The sequence below is a fragment of the Gorilla gorilla genome, chromosome 6 (genome assembly GCF_029281585.2).
Source record: "Gorilla gorilla gorilla isolate KB3781 chromosome 6, NHGRI_mGorGor1-v2.1_pri, whole genome shotgun sequence".
In the NCBI taxonomy this organism is placed as follows: domain Eukaryota; kingdom Metazoa; phylum Chordata; class Mammalia; order Primates; family Hominidae; genus Gorilla; species Gorilla gorilla.
In genome coordinates this window covers 15,000,012-15,016,299 of record NC_073230.2, presented here as the reverse complement: position 1 = coordinate 15,016,299, position 16,288 = coordinate 15,000,012, and the positions used below count along the sequence as shown (strand labels likewise).

Genomic DNA, 16,288 nt, shown 5'->3' with positions numbered 1-16,288 from the left:
GTACCTTCAGCTTAACTTCAGAGTTATAACGACTTCAGTGTGGTAAGCAAATTAATAAGTATTATCCCTTTGAAGGGGGGAAAACTTATGAATCATATTCCTAAGCAATAGTTTAAAGCACCACTGCCCAATAAAACTTTCTGCAATGACAGAAATGTTTCACATTCTTGCTGTCCAATATGGTAGCGACTAGCCACATGTAGCTACTGAGCACTAGAAATGTGACTAATTCAAATTTTAAACCTTAATTTTAACAAATTTTAATATAAATAACCATATGTGGTCATCGTAACGAACAATGGAGATTTAAAGTACAATGTCATACTAAGATAGTGGTTTCTTCAACTTTAGTAATAAGCATCAGCCTTGTATGGCAGAATAAACACTGGAATGTACTGAACAAACCTGAGTTCTAGTCCTAGCTCTGCCGTATATTAGTTATATGCCTCAGAAAAGTCACTGTGTGTGGGGGAACCCCTTTGTTTTCTCATCTACACAATGTAGGAGCTGGTTTAGATTAGTATTTCCCAAACTTCAGTCATGTAACACCTATGCCATTAATATTTTTCTTTAAACTGACTCATTTTTAAAATCTGAAAATTGACTTTAATCTCTTCATAAGGTCCATGAATCATGGTATGCTATGCTAAATATATTTTTAACCTACACTGAAATATATAACTATTAAAAAGGCTTGATTGTGTTTTATCTACAAAGCATCCTGTTTATGACCAGTGGTACACACATACCACACTCTGAGAAAGTGGATTAAGTGATCATTAGAGGCTCTTTCAGTTTTCGCTTCTACAAACTTTGAATAAGTGTTAAAGTAGAATTCTTGAAAAAAATAAATATTCTAGCAGTAGAAGCACACAAACTAAATATAGCTATAGTTAAAAATGGTGTTTCAATAATTAAGGTTGCCTACAAAAATTTAAATGCCTGTTTCTAACTGAGGCTGGCAAAAGGTAATAGATTCAAAATGAATGAACATACTTAAAATCTTCATTGCAATTGGCATCTGTACAACTCTGTTGTCAGTTCTCATAAGGTAAAGATATGGTTCACTTACCTCTCTATCCTTAGTGCCATATATAGAGCCTGGCATAGACTCCTAATAAAGATACACTAAATAGTTCAACTCAAACATAATTGCTTTTCTTTTTGATCTTGCAAAAGTTTCAGTTGGGAATTACCAGTCTAAAACTTCATAGACTCATATAGTTTAGACCAGGGGTCCCCAACTCCCAGGGCCGCAGACCAGTTCTGCTCCCTGGCCTGTTAGGAACCAGGCCACACAGCAGGAGGTGAGCAGCAGGCAAGGGAGCTAAGCGTCATCTGTTATTTACAGCCACTCATCTCACACACTGCTGCCTGAGCTCCACCTCCTGTCAGATCAATAGCAGCATTAGTTTCTCACAGGAGTGCAAACCCTATTGTGAACTGCGCAAGAGAGGGATCTAGGTTGTGCATTCCTTGTGAGAATCTAATGCCTGATGATCTGTCACTGTCTGCTATCACTCCCATATGGGACCATCCAGTTGCAGGAAAACAAGCTCAGGGCTCCCACTGATTCTACATTACGGTGAGTTGTATAATTATTTCATTGTATAGTACAATGTAAATAGAAATAAAGTGCACAATAAATGTAATGCGCTTGAATCATCCTGAAACCACACCCCCACCCCTCATCCGTGAGAAAACTGTCTTCCATGAAACCGGTCCCTGGTGCCAAAAAGGTTGGGGATCACTGATTTAGGAATTCTTATACTGGTTTTATTTCCTTCTTTAGCATTTCTCAAGCCCAAGATCAATCATTTCAGTATTCTTACTAGCACCCTCAATGTCTTCATTTCCTTGCCACTTTGGGTTTGCCTTTCCCCAGTCCTAGATCAACCCAATTATTTATCACTTTGTCTCTTCACTCAGGCTTCCAAGTGCTACCACACAGAGGATAGTCTCAAGCCTCTGAAAACTGATTTCAGTAAATTAAGGTATACAACATATCTGGTGTGTGGTGCTGGAGGCTTTTCTTTTATTCATCTTTCCCCCGGTCCTTCAGAAATTTTGCTTTATATAATACCAGAGTAAAAATCTTTCTACAACACAATCTTGACCAGGCTATCCTTCCTTGCTTAAAACCCTCTAATGGTCTCCAGCTGCTCTTAGTATAACCTACAAAACCCTAAATGCTTTTGGTCTCTGCCTACTGCACCGGCCTTGTGGCACAACATTCTTGCTGTCCTTTTACACTGTCCTTTCCACTTTCTAGAGTACACCCTCCTCCCTCATCACCATACCTTTGCAAATGATGTTTCCTCTGGTTAGAGCACAGTTCCCTGTCTTCTGGGCCGAGTTAATACCTGCTCAACCTTGACGTCAACCACCCTCCGTCCCCTCCCTAGTCAAGGTCTGGTTACTCAGACATACACTGTCATTAAACAGTATTCTTTCCCTTTAATCATCCATCTCTGTCTCTTCTACTGGATTATACACTCCATGAGACCAGGTGAAGTATTTTTTGTGTTCCATTGTACCTCTAGTCCCCAGTACAGTGCTAGGCACTTAGTAGGAAGTTAATAAACGTCTGTTAAATAAATGCATGTGCTGAATGATCCCTCTGACACTTCTCACAACTGCTTTCTCCAAGTTTTACCTATTTCCTCATGCTTCCACTTCTACCCTTCCTAGGAGAGGTTGGCTCCAGCCAAGATTTAAATGTCTGCTATTATACTTTCATTTATTCTGTGACTATTGATTGGGCACCTTCTATGTTCTAGGCATGGTTATGAAGCTGGGAACACAGCAGCAAACATGAGCCGATGAAGTCTCTGGTCTAAAAAAAACCTGCACTGTAGTGATAAAATTAAGTCCAACCTTAAAAAGAGTTTCAAAATTTAAGAATGAGGAGGAAGAGGGGCACCTCATGTAACAGGAAGCAGCTACGACAGCAAAGAGGAACAGATACTGCCAAATAAGGGTTCATACTCATACCCCCACAAACAAAGGAAATCTCTTAATTGGAGACATCATGAGATCTGGGCCATTTTCCCATCTCATTGAAAAATCAATGTTTAAATAAACACACTTTTTATCTAGGCTTTCATTCCACAACCCTACTCTTCATACCAATGGTCTATGGTAAGCAACCTTGATGCCACAAAGAAAAATCCATCTTACAAAACATAAAATACGAGTTTTAGCGTAAAATTTAAAACTTTGATTTACATGACTCTCAACGGAGAATATCAGCATTTCTTCCAATGTTATGCACCTAAAATACTTATATTGCCATCCACAAAATCTGATGACAGTAATTCATACAGAATCAAAACTTGAGAGAAAAAGACTAGCTAAATCTTCTAATTTCACAAAGGAGTAAAGTGAAGACCAGATGTTTGGGTGCTTATCCAAGGTCTCTCAACTTCCATCCTAGATTACTGCAAAGAAAAGGATCAGCTACACAATATGCAGGGCGTGGTGCAAAATAAAAATGCAGGGCCCCTCATTTAAAAATTATTTACAATGTCAAGACAGTGATAGCAGACTGGCCATTAAACTAAGTGCTAGCCATTCTAAGTGCTGGGCTCTGTGCTACTGCACAGGTTGCACATCATAAGACTAGCCCTGTATAGAGAGGTGCATCTATGTCCACCCTTTTAAGAAGTGTATTTTTTTCACCATCTAATATACAGGATAAACAGTTCCTTGCTCATGAACATACATCACCAAGAATCTGGTGTAAAGAAAACAATCTAGAGTCAGAAATCCTACAGCCACTCCCCAGCTCAGATCCTAACAAATCTTGTAATACTCCAAAACCATAAAACCGAGATAAAATCTATCCCATTTCCATCTCACAAAGCTGTGACAATCAACTGAAATGAGCTCTTCACATCACACAGATGTTAGTATTACTACCATTCCCTTAATCAGCCCTGAAAGTTAATGTTTTCTCCAAATGTTGGAGACATTAAAAAATTAGGTGTAGAAGGGGTGCGGTCTGCAATAATTACAGCTTGTATTTACATCCTCACCTTTCAAGTTTAACAAGTCTCACTTCCCATCAGTGATTTCTCAGCAAAGGAAAGCCATGCTGATTCTGTGTTCATTCACCAGAATATTTGTAACAGCACTGTCCAAAAGAAATACAGTGTGAGCCATACGATTTAAAAATTTCTAGTAGCCACATTTAAAAAGTAAAAATAGGTGGAATTAAATTTAAAAACACATTTTATTTAGCCAACATATCAACAGCATTATCCCTTCAATATGTAATCAATGCAAAAATTATTGAGGATTTTTACATTTTTTTGGCACCAACTCTGGGAAATCCGATGTGTATTTTACACTTACAGCACATCTCAATCCCATGTGGCTACTGGACAGTGAAGTCCAACACATTACAATACTACTAAGTGTACAAAGTATCCAATCACATGCTTTTTGACGTTGTCTTTTACTTTTCTTACCGTGGCAAATTACGAGAGCGGTTTCAAGAAATTTCCACCATCAGCATCTTCGAGGAGATGCACTGCACATATCCAAATTTCCCTTAAAATATACAAAAGGCCTGCAAAAGCAGTCATTTGCTAACCAATTCAGCAAAGTCCACAACACGTGTGAGGTTTCATTCATCCTCTTAATTTTCATTACTCATATGAGAAGAGAACAGAGCTCACCGGGAGACAGGCCGTTTAAGAAGTATAGTATTTAAGAGGGTACAACGGGAACAGGGCACGTTGCTATTCTAGGTAAAGCAGGAATCTGAGTCCGACTCTCCCGCTCCAGGCACCTGGCTGAGCCTCCCGGGAAAGGCTGGGACGCCGCTCTCCACAAGCCTGCCGCGGCGAAGGCTGTAGCGTGTTCCCTGCGCCCCGAGGAGGTCTCCGCAGGTCCCACGGCCGCCCGCAGCCCCCAGTGGCTCCCGCTGAGGCCCGGCCAGCCGGCCGGCCGCCCGGCGCGATTACCCTACAGCGCGGAACGCGCTCCCCGCCGAGACGCCCGGGCCTTTCAACTAGGCTATCTCCGGCCCCTCGCTGCGGCCGCGGCGCTCCCGAGAGCCGAGACGCGGACCGGGTCGCGCTCACTGACCTGAGGTGGCAGCGCGGCCGCCGCACAGCCGCTTCCGGCCGGGACACCGCCCCTCCCGCCGCAGGAGCCCGGACGCGGGCAAGATGGCGGCCGCGACGGTGCGGCCCGTGACCTGGACCACTGGGCTGAGGCCCACGACCCCACCACCACGCCTGGAGGACGCGCAGCGGCGCCTCGGCCTTGGAAGGGGAGTTTCCCAGCGCGAGCCCCGCCCTTCCCCGCCCGGGAGGCGCCTCGGGGCGGGGTCACTGGCCGGGAGGCCCCGCCTTCCGCCCGAAAGCGCCGGTGCACCCTGCAGGCCCTGCCCGTGGGTCCACAGGCCGGATCCCCGGGTTCCTAGGCTGGGACTGCTTCTCAGAACCACTCTGTCGTTTTTAAGCAGGGTCACACACTCTAGTTCACTGGGTCCATTTTAATTTCTATTAAACATTTTTTTTTTTGCAAATGATGTAGTAGGAGATCCAAGGTATTTGGTTAATAATTTATTCACTCATTAGTCATTCCACAAACTTGTCTTGAGCACCTGTTATGTACCCAGCACTGTGCTGGAATGCTGAGGACACAGGAGTGAAGTAAAAAGACATGGTTCCGGCAGGAAACAGGCAAGGAGAGCCTTAACTTGGTAGGGCTAACACAGTGCTACACAGGAGGGACGCCCGCTAGGTGTCGGGGGTCAGCAAAGCTTCCTTAAGGACCACTAGGTTGAGACAAGAAGGATGAGTATGGGATTAGCCAGGAAAGGGAAAAGGGCAGTGGGAACTGGAAGAGAAGAGCCTTCTAGGACTGGGAAAGAGCAAGTGCTGGGTGAGGAGAGAGGACATAGCAGTGAGGAGGCAGTAGGTATGGATGAATGAGCAGAGGAAGTGGGGAGAGATTAAGGTGCTGTCAGAAACGGGTTGGAAACCAGTTTAGTGAGTTTGGATGGCATTTACCTAAAGGCAATGTTAGAGTCATCGAAAGTTTTTAATCAGGCAAGTGGTATGATCAGTTTTTTGTTTTGTTTTGTTTTTTTTGAGACGGAGTCTCGCTATATCGCCAGGCTGGAGTGCAATGGCGCGATCTCTCGTCACTGCAACCTCCGCCTCCCGGTTCAAGCGATTCTCCTGCCTCAGCACCTCGAGTAGCTGGGACTACAGGCGCGCGCCACCACGCCCAGGTAATTTTTTGTATTTTTAGGAGAGATGGGGGTTTCACCATGTTGGCGAGGGTGGTCTCATTTCTTGACCTCGTGATCCGCCTACCTCGGCCTCCTAAAGTGCTGGGATTACAGGCATGAGCCACTGTGCCCGGCCAGTATGATCAGTTTTTGCGCAGAGAGCTGGAGGGATAGAGTATCAGAATGAGGGATGATAGAAACGCAGGTTACCAGTGGCACGGAGAGTGGGCATGGAGAGAAGTGGGTGCCGTGGGGAATATTTAGAAGGTGGGATGAACAGAGCTTGGTGATTGACCAAGTGAATGACGGTGAAAGAGGATTCCAAGTTTTTTGTTCCCAAAACTGAGTGAATGGTGCTGCCTCAGGTGTCACGAGTCTGACCTCGAGGCAGTCTTCAGATGTCTGACAGTCTTTGCTTGTCTGTTCATGATTAAAAGTGGGTGGTCTTGGGCTTGTGGTGGTGATGGCTGTAAACAGCATAATGAGCTTAGTCCTGATGATCTTCGTGGCAGATGGTTTTGATAAGATGATGAGTTTGGGGAAAGTATTGCCTTTCCAATCCTGCCATTAGAAGAATGTAGGCTGAAGAAAGTTCTGTATTACTGAGAGGAGACACGACAGTATTCATCACTTCAAACACTATCTTGCCAATCTTCTCAGTGGTTTTGACCCTGGCCTCAAACCCCCACACAAAACCTCAGATCAATACAAATCTCTTCCTTATCCACTCCTACTATACATAGTTGAGGACAACTTTTCTGCTTGCACTCAGGAGATGACACTGCCTCCTACTTCAGAAAAGAAAATTAAAACTATTAGCTAGAATTTGCACAACCTCCCACTACTTCCTCCTTCCCTCCTCCAACATCTTGATTCACTACCATTCTTATCTTCTTTTAGGTGACAAAGAGTAAGAGGAGGAACCCCATGTATATCTCCTCTTCTGAGACCTTTCACCATCAATTACTTCACTTCCATGTATCTTCACCTCTCCATTTCTACTGGTTCTTTACCTTCAACACATACTCAAGTTATTCCCATTTTCTCTTCAAAGGAGAGGATCATATTTGCTCTCTGTAATTCCACTTCCCCCTCTCTCCCTTGAATTCACTCCATTCCGTCCTTCATGCCCACCATGCCACGAAACTGCCACTTGTCAAGGTCACCTGTGAGCTCCATGCTGCCAGTTTCAATGGCCAAAGCTTCACTCTTGCAACTTCTGTTGTTGTTGACTACTTCCTCTCTTGACATGTCTCATTCACCTGGTTCCATATCATCACTTTCTTCTGGTTTGTCTTTTATCCCTGTGACTTCACTGTTCCTTAAACATGACAAGCATGCTCTTGCCTCAGGGCTTCTTCACTAGCTATACCCTCTGTCTGGAATGCAGAAATCTACATGACTCATACTCTCCCTTCACTCAAGACTCTGCTCACTTGTCACTGACTACCTATAAATTAGCTCCTTTGTTCTTGTCTTTATGACACCACAACTTCACATACATCGCCATCTCTTTACTTTCCTGTAGTTATCTTCTAGACTGTGTCCTCTCCTTATCTCCAGTTTTCATTCTGTATTTTTTTTTTCTTTATAGTAAGAGGAAATAACTCTACATTCAAATTTGAGCAGGGCACTTGGTGACCTACTTAGACATGACATTCCTTGGCCTCCCTTTCAGCAAGGTAAGGCTATATCAAAAAGTTATGTCCTGTAAGATGTGAGTAGAACTGGATCATGTCCCTTAAAAGGAAAGCTGCTTGCTATACGCTTTCTCTTCCCTCTTCTTGCTGTCTGGCAAATGGCAAAAAGAAATACAGACTGGAAATGGAAGCCATTTATCAAGGAAGGCAAATCTGTTCTCACTAGCCTAAGTCCCAAACTAATCTCAGGGAGCTGGGGCACCTCGTCCCTTGGATCAACCACAGACTTCTGGACCATTATGCAAGAGAAAATAAACTTTGTTCTTTAAAAAATCATTGTTTGTTTGGACCTGGTAGAGCAGCTTAGCCAATTCCCTAGCTAAAACAGAGGGGCTCTGTCTATTTTATTCTCTGCTTAATCACCAGGATGTAAAACAGTACCTAATAAACGTGGTAAATAAGAATGTATTGAATAAATCCTAAAACAACGTATTTATTCTACATCCTCCTCCAGCTAATGTCCCTTTTTCAACTTTCTTTTCCACTCAAGGTTTGTGAAAGTATATATTTTTTCATATTGCCACTAGTTCTTCTAAAGCCCCTCACAGGAATAAGTGACACTTTTCTCAGTCTTTTTGGAAACTGATTCCCCTTCTCTACTAAACCAAGATCCTCGCAGGTAGCAATCTTTTAGCATAGACCTTTGGATTTCCTTTAGCACCTGTTGCATAGGTATCCAAAAAATATTTACTGAGTTGAGTGAGTGCTTTGTATCTTTGGAAACAGTAAACCGTAGCAGAGAACTTGACAGACTGGTCTGAGATTACACTAGTTGCCTTTACTAAACATGCGTTTTACAATAGATCCTAGGGCCACTGTAGTTCAGTCTAGGTATTTTGTTTGTTTTTAATTTAAGCTTTTGTATTCCTAATAGGATTTTTTTATTGTTGTTTTTTTGAGATGGAGCCTCGCTCTGTCGCCCAGGCTGGAGTGCTGTGGTGTAGCACTCACCACAATCACTGCCTCCCAGGTTCAAGTGATTCTCCTGCCTCAGCCTCCTGAGTAGCTGGGATTACAGGCATGCGCCACCATGCCTGGCTAATTTTTATATTTTCAGTAGAGATGGGATTTCACCATGTTGGCCAGGCTGGTCTCGAACTCCTGACCTCAAGTGATCTGCCTGCCTCAGCCTCCCAAAGTGCTGGGATTACAGGCGTGAGCCACCGCGCTTGGCCAGGATGTTCTTTTTAAGCTTCTTCATTTATGTTGTGGTGATCCAGGACAGGATTTTTGTTGTGGTTTTAAAACCAAAAGGATTGCAGTTGAAGGACAGCGAATTTCTTTCTTATTTACAGCTGCTCCTGGCAGCAATTCAGTTACTACAGTACTGGAACATTTTGTGAAGTCTGTGACTGGCTAATCCCAATTCTTTTTATTTCCACATGCACAAAATCAGTCTGTACCTGAGAGCAAGTTTTGCTTTTAGATGGAGGCTGGGCAGGTATCAAGCTGAAATGAAGCCCTGTAAACATGTGCCATGGCTTAGGTAATCTTTTCACAAAGGTTGAAGATCAGAAGATCAGAGATATCTTAAAATAATGGCCTTCAAAAACTTTTCTAGCATATCCCCAAATAAATTTTTTAAATCAGTGCATTTCTTCATACATTTTGGGATTACACCTAACATTGTCAAAAGAAATTTACATAGTTGTCAAGTATATGATTTCTAATATTTTTTAAATCTTTAAATTATAAGCAAAACAGGGCTGGGTGTGGTGGCTCATGCTTGTAATCCCAGCACTTTGAGAGGCTGAGGCAGGTGGATCACCTGAGGTCAGAAGTTCAGGACTAGTCTGGCCAACATGGTGAAACCCCGTCTCTATTAAAAATACAAAAATTAGCAAGGCATGGTGGTGCGCACTTGTAGTCCCAGCTACTTGGGAGGCTGAGGCAGGAAAATCGCTTGAATGCAGGAGGCGGAGGTTGCAGTGAGTCAAGACTATGCCACTGCACTCCAGCCTGGGCAACAGAGCGAGACTCTGTCTCCAAAAAAAAAGGTTTTTGGAAAAATTTGACAAAGCATATCATGTGAATTCAGATTTACCTCAATACCAAGAATTATGTTTAAATAGGACAAGGAAGATTTTTTTAAATTTTTATTTTAAGTTCAGGGTTATATGTGCAGGTTTGCTATATAGGTAAACTCATGTTATGGGGGCTTGTTATATAGATTATTTAGTTGCTCAGGGATTAAGCCTAGTACCTGTTATTTTCCCTGATTCTCTCCCTTGTCTCACCCTCCACCCCTGGTAGGCCCTAATGTCTGTTGTTTCCCTCTATGCGTCCATGTGTTCTCATCTTTTAGCTTCCACTTATAAATGAGAACATGTGGTATTTGGTTTTTTGTTCCTGCATTAGTTTGCTAAGGATAATGGCCTCCAGGTCCATCCATGTTCCTGCAAGGGACATGATCTCATTCTTTTTTATGGCTGCATAGTATTCCATGGTGTATATTTACCACATTTCTTTTAACCAGTCTACCATTGATGGCCACTTAGGTTGATTCCATGTCTTTGTTATTGTGAATAGTGCCACAACAAACAGACATGTGCATGTGTCTTTATAATAGAATGATTTATATTCCTTTGGGTATATACCCAGTAATGGGATTGCTGGGTCAAATGATAGTTCTGTTTTTAGGTCTTTGAGGAGTCGCCACACTGTTTTCCACCGTGGATGAACTAAATTATATTCTCACTAACAGTGTATAAGCATTCCTTTTTCTCTGCAACCTTGCCAGCATCTGTTATTTTTTGACTTTTCAATAATAGTCATTCTGACTGGGGTGAGATGGTACCTCGTTGTGGTTTTGATTTGCATTTCTCTAATGATCAGTAATGTTGAGCTTTTTTTTTCATATACTTGTTGGCCACATGTATGTCTTCTCTGGAAAAGTGTCTGTTCATGTCCTTTGCCCACTTTTTAATAGGGTTTTTGTTTTTTGCTTGTAAATTTGTTTAAGTTCCTTATAGATGCTGGATATTAGACTTTCGTCAGTTGCATAGTTTGCAAAATTTTCTCCCATTCTGCAGGTTGTCTGTTTATTCTGTTGATAGTTTCTTTTGCTGCACAGAAGCTCTTTAGTTGAATTAGGTCTCATTTGTCAATGTTTGCTTTCATTGCAGTTGTGTTTGGTGTCTTTGTCATGAAATCTTTGTCTATTCCTATGTCCAGAATAGTATTGCCTAGGTTGTCTTCCAGGGGTTTTGGGTTTTACATTTAAGTCTTTAATCCACCTTGAGTTAATTTTTGTATATGGTATAAGGAAGGAGTCCAGTTTCAATCTTCTGCATATAGCTAGCTAGTTATCTCAGCACCATTTATTGAATAGGGAGTCCCTTCCCCATTGCTTATTTTTGTCAGCTTTGTTGAAGATCAGATGGTTGTAAGTATGCAGCTGTATTTTTGGGCTCTCTATTCTGTTCCACTTGTCAATGTGTCTGTTTTTGTACCCATACCTTTCTGTTTTGGTTACTGTAGCCCTGTAGTATAGTTTGAAGTCAGGTAGCATGATGCCTTTAGCTTTGCTCTTGTTGTTCAGGAGTGCTTTGGCTATTCAGGCTCTTTTTTGGTTCCATATGAATTTTAAAATAGTTTTTTTCTAGTTCTGGGAAGAATGTCATTGGTAGTTTGATAGTAATAACATTGAATCTCTAAATTGCTTTGGGCAGTATGGTCATTTTAACAATATTGATTCTTCCTATCCATGAGCAAGGAACATTTTTTTCATTTGTTTGTGTCATCTCTGATTTCTTTGAGCAGTGTTTTGTAGTTCTCCTAGGAAAGATATTTTATTCTTTTTTTTTTTGGTAATTGTGAATGAGATTGTGTTTGTGATTTGGCTCTTGGCTTGACTGTTGTTGGTGTATAGAAATGCTATTGATTTTTGTACATTGATTCTGTATCCTTAGACTTTACTGAAGTCATTTATAAGCTGAAGGAACTTTTGTGTAAAGACTATGGGGTTTTCTACATATAGAATCAAGTCATCTGTAAACAGGGATAATTTGACTTCTCTTCCTGTTTGGATGCCCTTTCTTTCTCTTGCCTGATTGCTGTAGCTAGGACTTCCAATACTATGTTGAATAGGAGTGGTGATGGAGGGCATCTTGTCTTGTGCTAATTTTCAAGGGGAATGCTTCCAGCTTTTGCCCATTCGGTATCATGTTGGCTGTGGGTTTGTCATAGATGGCTCTTATTATTTTGAAGTATGTTCCTTCCATACCTAGTTTATTGAGAGTTTTTTAACATGAAGCAGTGTTGAATTTTAATGAAAGCCTTTTCTGCATCTATTGAGATAATCATGTGGTTTTTGTCTTTAGTTCCATTTATGAGACAAATCACATTTATTGATTTGCATATGTTGAACCAACCTTGCATTACAGAGATAAAACCTATTTTATCATGGTAGATAAGCTTTTCGATGTTCTTCTGGATTTGGTTTGCCAGTATTTTGTTGAGGATTTTTGCATCAAGGTTCATCAAGGATATTGACCTGAAGTTTTCTTTTTTTGTTGTGTCTCTACGAGGGTTTGATATCAGGATGATGCTAGCCTCATGGAATGAGTTAGAGAGGAGTTCCTCTGCCTCAGTTTTTTTTAATACTTTCAAGTAGGAATTGTACCAGCTCTGGTAGAATTCATCTATGAGTCTGTCTGGTCCTGGGCTTTTATTTTTTTATTTTTTTAATTGGTAGTCAGCCACTGATTCCATTTCTGAGCTTGTTATTGGTCTATTCAGGGATTCACTTTCTTCCTGGCTCAGTCTTGGGAGGTTGTACGTGTCCAGGAATTTATCTGTTTCTTTTAGATTTTCTAGTTTATGTACATAGAGATGTTCATAATATTCTCTGACAGTTATTTGTATTTCTGTGGAGTCAATGGTAATGCCCCTTTTATTGTTTCTAATTGTGTTTATTTGGATCTTCTCTCTTTTATTTTTTTATTAGTCTAGCTAGTAGTATATTCTGTTAATTTTTTTAAAAAACAAACTCCTGGATTCATTGATCTTTTGGATTTTTTTTGTATCTCAATCTCCTTTAGTTCATCTTTGATTTTGGTTATTTCTTGTCTTCTGTTAGCTTTGGGGTCAGTTTGGTCTTGGTTCTCTAGTTCTTTTAGTTGTAGATGTTAGGCTATTAAATTGAGATCTTTCTAACTTTTTTATGCAGGCATTTAGTGCTATAAATTTTCCTCTTAACACTGCCTTAGCTGTGTCCCAGAGATTCTGGTACATTGTATCTTTCTTCTCACTAGTTTCAAAGAACTTCTTGATTTCTGCCTTAATTTTAGTATTTACCCAAAAGTCATTCAGGAGTAGGTTATTCAATTTCCATGTAACTGTATGGTTTTGAGAAAATATCTTAGTCTTTATTTCTAATTTGATTGCACTGTGGTCCAAGAGAGTGGTTGTTATGATTTCAGTTCTTTTGCATTTGCTGAGGAGAGTTTTGTGTCCAATTATGTGGTCAATTTTAGAGTATGCGCCATATGGTGATGAGAAGAATATATATTCTGTTGCTTTTGGATGCAGAGGTCTGTAGATGTCCATCGGGTCCATTTGATCTATTGGTGAGTTCAGGTCCTGAATATCTGTTAATTTTCTGCCTCAATGCTCTGTCTAATACAGTCAGTGGGATGTTGAAGTCTCGCATTATTATTGTGTGGGAGTATAAATCTCTTTGAAGGTCTCTGTGGACTTGCTTTATGAATCTGGGTGCTCGTATATTGGGTGCATATATATTTAGCATAGTTAGCTCTTCTTGTTGAATTGAACCCTTTACCATTATGTAATCCCCTTCTTTATCTTTTTTGATCCTTGTTAGTTTAAAGTCTGTTTTGTCTGAAATTGAGATTGCAACCCCTGATTTTTTTCTGTTTTCCATTTGCTTGGTAGGTTTTTCTCCATTTCTTAATTTTGAGCCTATGGGTATCATTGCATGTGAGATGGGTCTCTTGAAGACAGCATACCAATAGATCTTGTTTCTTTATCCAGCTTGCCACTTTGCCTTTTAATTGGGGAACTGAGGCCATTTACATTCAAGGCTAGTATTTGTTCTTATCCATATTCTGAATTCTGTTTCTGTCATTTCAGCCATCTCAGCCTTGTTCAGAACCCTTGCTGGAGAGGTGGTGTGGTCATTTGGAGGAAAGAAGGCACTGTGGTTTTTTGAGTTGTCAGAGTTCTTGGTTTGGTTCTTTCTCATCTTTGTGGGTTGATGTTTCTTCAATCTGTGAGGTTGCTGACCTTTGGGTGTTTTTTTATTTCTTTCATCTAGTATGATGACCTTGAGGGTTTGGTTGTGGTATAAGATGGATTCAGTCAACTGGCTTTGTTTTTGGAAGATTTTAGGGGGCCAATGCTGAAGCTCTCAACTCTTGGACTGTGTGTTCTCTCTCTGGGGGACTTGTATCGGGCCCTGATCTTGTTGTCTGGATCCTTGAGGTTAGGAATCCACTGTATGGGGGGTTGGGGTGGGGAGCTGAGGTGGTTCGGATTGCTGTTCACTACACTAATGGGTGGTGTTAGCCAAAGCATTTTGTGGTGCAGTAACACTGGGATCCATCCTCGTTCACACATGGCAGCAGCAGTGGCAGTGGAAGCATAGTGAGGTATATGCTTGTTTGCTGCAGCAGGGTACAGGTGCTGGGATGCCTGCCTCCATGTGGGCATTCATCACAGCGGCAGAGGCAGCACCACTGGGTGGGGGTCGGGGGGTCACTGCTGGCAACTGTGTAGTCAGGCTGGTGGTGGTGTTAGCATGGGGGTGGGGTGCTGGTGGGCACAGGTCTGTGTGTGTTCTCTGTGTGCTGCAGGCTAGGGTGGTCCCTCAGGGCAGGGGAGGATCCACTGTTTTCTCTGCCTAGTTTCACTCCCAGGGCAGTGTTGGCACAAGGGCAGGGCACTGGTGGGAGTAGGGCTGGCTGGCTGGCTCTATGCCTGCCAAGGCTCCAACTGCAATGGTGGTGGTGGTGGTGGGGAGGTGGGGTGGAGTGCATTCTCACTGCAGCAGTAGCAGGGCAGGGAGCTTGCACACACTGCACTGGTGGGTAAGGAAGGCAAAACCTGCTCATGCACATGTGCTCTGGGAAAGCAATGTGGGGGCTTGCTGTGAGCCTGGGGGAAACTGCAGTGTAGAAAGGGAGCAGGCAGGCTGGTGCATGGCCATGGGGGCCACCCCTCTGGAGCTGTCTGCCAGCCAGGCATGATCTGCCAGTACAGGAGCTGTGAAGTGGGCCCCCAGGGCACCTGAGGCTGCTCTGCAACCAGGTGTGGGGAGGCTGGGGCCCTGGGAGAGGCCAGCAGACCAAGAGGTGCTCAGGTTAAACTGGCCCCATTTGAAGGGCAAGATCACCTTGTAGAGTTCAGATCTCACAGTTTCCCTAGGGCTAAAGTCTCTTATGGGAGCAAGTTGAGACTAGGGAGATGGGCTTTCCTGGCTGTGCTCCACTACAGATACTCCTGCACCAAACCCTCTAGGCTCTGCCTCAGCTGATGTGCTGCCGCTACCACTTCTCTAAGCAGCCTTTCCTGCTAACTCAAGTGTCTGTGCTGGTCAAGGGGGTCTCCTCCTGCTGGGATTCCAGAGGCCCATGGCAAGAACGGGTTGCTCCTTGCCAGTTCAATTCACCTGTTCCCCTGGTGTCACTGGGGCCAGGAACGAGTCCCAGTGTGTGGTAGCCTCATGCAGGGTTCCCAGCTTCTTCCCCCTTCAGCCCAGGTTCTGTGTCTTCCCTCCATCCACTCTAGGAGACTTCCCTCTGAGGATCTGTTAGACATGCTCCAGTCATCTTGGTTCCTTGGTGGCAGCTGTTCCACCTGGCTGTGTCCAGTCAGCCATCTTGCCCTCCCACCAGAAATTCAAAAAAAAATTTCAGGTAGAAAAATAGTTTGATTGCTTTGAATTTTATGCAGCTTTGGACTTTTAAAATGTCAGAATTTATTCACTTACTAAAAGTGATTTGGAAAATTATGCCTTTGGTTTAATTATTGGTAATTACACTGTCATTCTCTTTCCCTTGTGTATTCAACTAGGTCCAGAATTCAGTTTATGTAGACTCTGAACATGTTATGAGAATCTGATTGATGTTTGTCCCCTGTATTTAAAGATTAGCATTGGATTATTTCATGTTGCATGCCTGTATCAAAAGATTTCATGTATCCCACAAATAGATACACATACTATTTAAAAGAAAAGTACACCTTTTTAAAAAAGATTTTTGAAAATAAATAAATATTAACACTGGAATATTTCAAAGTTGTCAATGTGGATTGTCTCAACCAATAACCACTGCTTGATCTATATAATTAATTTTTTAAACAAAAACTTTATGATTAA

The 16,288-nt window shown here is 42.3% G+C and overlaps 1 protein-coding gene across 8 annotated transcripts in view; it reads right to left on the bottom strand.

Annotated features, from left to right (window-relative positions):
• MIOS (meiosis regulator for oocyte development) overlaps positions 1 to 5,344 on the bottom strand; it is a 40,721-nt gene extending 35,377 nt beyond the window's left edge. The window contains exons 1-2 of one of the 8 annotated variants that reach the window (XM_019031722.4): positions 4,683 to 5,344; positions 4,038 to 4,135 (exon numbers count right to left, since the gene is read on the bottom strand). The gene's annotated coding sequence lies outside the window, so the exon portion shown is untranslated. Of the gene's footprint in view, positions 1 to 4,037; positions 4,136 to 4,472 lie in introns of all 8 variants that reach the window. The other 7 variants (XM_019031721.4, XM_019031719.4, XM_063708383.1 and 4 more) reach the window with 7 other exon arrangements.
• Positions 5,345 to 16,288: the final 10,944 nt, after the last annotated feature.